Here is a 2,747-nt window from a genome sequence, read left to right as displayed (position 1 = left end):
TAACAATGATCTTAACGGTTCTTCAAATTTCAGGGTCCTCTCTTTCAGCAGCGCCCATACCCATCTCCTGGAGCAGTCTTGCGTAGAAATGCTGAAGTTGCTTCTCAAAAGAAAAATCCTAAATCGCATCTTACCCCTATATCTAAGAGAGGTGATGGTAAGGATGGACTGGGTGACGCTGATTGAAGATTTTAAGCCTTTGTGTCATATTATTTGCTGGAAGTGAGTATTCCTGTGCGAAATTCTTGTCATTGTCAGTTTGAACTCGATTTCTGCATATTTTAACTGTCAAATCATTTTTTCTGTTTCAAGTAGGATTCTCAGAGAGGGAGTTTTTCCAATTGAAGTTGCTAGACAAGAAAGTCCTAAACATTATTACATACATTCTATCGTAGAGACAGGCGTGGATGAATTTTCTTCTTGAGATCTCTGACATATGGATTTAGTAGGTTTTTTAACTGCCGAGAGAGTCATAAAAAGTGCCAATAGGCGTGTAGAACAAAAGAAATTGCAGCTGAAACGCTAGTGTGTATTCTTTTTATTTTTTATTTTTTATAAGAGACTTCCAAAACTTTAGAAACAGGGATTATCTTAGGAGCATAGACCAGCCAATGTGTAGAAGCTGTTAGTTGTAACCCTATATGTGTTTGGAATGCGGTTTTTGTTACGAGAGAATGAGTAGTAGAGAAAGACATGTCATGAAAAGGAGCCAACTTGAAGTCTCTACTAAAGTCTGCACACTGCTGCAATCAGGAAGTTAAACACTTTGATCCTACCGAATTTTTTCTTCTTATCTTATTCGTGTCACTACATTCTTCTAAAAAGTGCAGCTTTCATTTAACATTTGATTTATACATCTTGGGAAACCACTCTCTTTTGGCATTTTTGGACAACCAAAAAGTAGTTTGCAAGCGTCACATATTCCTTTATTTAACATTCTGTATGTTTTAATGGATTGGCTTACTAGAATGAGTATTACGGTAAGAGTTGAATACGTTTAACACATTTGAATATCAGGGAGGGAAAATGAACTTTCTAGTTTTTGATAGGCTTAAATGCACAGTATTACCTTCATGCACCTAAAAGCAGAAAGTCGTCCATAACAATGCATTTCACACCACATGAGCTCTTGAGGCTGCAAAGTTGAAAAATAACCCAAAAATCTCAATAATTGCTCAATAATGAAGTCAGAGCGTTATTACTACCTTATCAATAGCATCTCAGGGGTGTAAATCTACAATGGGTATTGACTTTTGGGAAACTACCAGCATGTGTTCATTTGTAAGTAGCTCATTACAAAAGTTAGCCAATTCATAAAATATTACTAATATTAGCCAATTAGCTATTTGTAACAAAAAAGGTCAATTTTTTGCTTTCTTTTGAGTGGGTATTATTAGAATAGGTTGGGTACATCTTAAAAAGCTTGAATCTCAGTTTTGGAATGATTTGGTGAAGTTTTGAAGTGATTTGAATTGAAAATTCGAAGTAAAAACTGAACATGAAAAAAAAATGAAGTTTTGAAGTGATTTGAAGTGAAAATTCGAAGTAAAAACTGAACATGAAAAAAAAAATGACGTGTATCACATTGTGTATCATTTGTGTATCACATATGTATCATATTTGTATCAATAGTGTATCACATTTATGTCCATGTATACATGTGTGTCAGATAGAGTTTTTGACTAATATTGTCCCTTATCTTCGAGGGTAGGTCTATTTTGGTCCCTCAAATATAACTCCGAGCATATATAGTCCCTTAAGTATGCTAAAGTGGAGTACATTTAGTCTCACTGACAGAATATTTTCAATAACTAACGGTGTTAATCAGATCTGATTCATGAAGCAAATCTTCAGCTCTGAAGCAAAACGTTTTCTCTCCTTTTATTAGATAACACAAATTATCACTTTAATTTTTCATTTTTAGATAATGTCTTCTAAAATTTTGACCTTAAAAATATCCCTCTTGTGCCAGTTTTCAATGAGAAAATGATAGTATAGCCGCTGTAAAAAATAATAGCCGAAAAAATGTATAAAATTTGTATATTATTTAGTATATATATACATTCTGTATGTTAATATACAAAATTACATGTTAATATACAAAAATTATACAAATTTTATATACTTTTTCGGCTACCAGATGAAAATATATCATTTCTGGCGCGGGTTAAAAGTAATGATACAATCTGGTTATTCGTTTGGTTCAATAATATGCCTAGTAGTGATCTTGGCTGCTCTATTTTTTATCTTCAAATTTTAACTTTTCTTTTTGGAAAAATCAACAAAAATTTCTAAAAGTAAAAGTTTCAACGTTAAAATCTTAAATTTATCAGCTGTGTACTATTAGTGGGTGTTGGTTTATAAAATATTTTCGATAAGGAAATTAAAAAGACAGTGAGTGCCGAAACCAAGCGCGTTAGTTTTTGAACACATTCTGTCAGTGAGACTAAAGGTGCTCCAGTTTAGCATATTTAAGGGACTAAATATGCTCAAGGTTTTATTTCAGGGACCAAAATAGACCTACCCTCAAAGATAAGGGACAATATTGGCCAAAAACTCGTGCGAGATACATGCTTGATACATGTTTGATACATGTGTCGTAGAAGAATTTCTTGAACTCGATTTAATTACGAATTTTGATACAAAATCAGTCCAAATCACCTTCAATCTTCCTCAAATTTTGTATATTGACTTATCTATATGTTTTCAATGAATTTCAACTATACTCACTGAAAAAGTTTCTTTTT

The 2,747-nt window shown here is 32.8% G+C and overlaps 1 long non-coding RNA gene across 1 annotated transcript; it reads left to right on the top strand.

Annotated features, from left to right (window-relative positions):
- Positions 1-854, top strand: LOC109215567. Its single transcript, XR_002066365.1, has 2 exons — positions 1-222; positions 316-854. It is a non-coding gene; the product is annotated as an uncharacterized LOC109215567 (long non-coding RNA).
- The last annotated feature ends 1,893 nt before the right edge of the window (positions 855-2,747 follow it).

The sequence above is a fragment of the Nicotiana attenuata genome, unplaced genomic scaffold (assembly GCF_001879085.1).
Source record: "Nicotiana attenuata strain UT unplaced genomic scaffold, NIATTr2, whole genome shotgun sequence".
Classification (NCBI taxonomy): domain Eukaryota; kingdom Viridiplantae; phylum Streptophyta; class Magnoliopsida; order Solanales; family Solanaceae; genus Nicotiana; species Nicotiana attenuata.
Note: the sequence above shows the minus strand (reverse complement) of the source record. Positions and strands in the feature narration are given on the sequence as shown.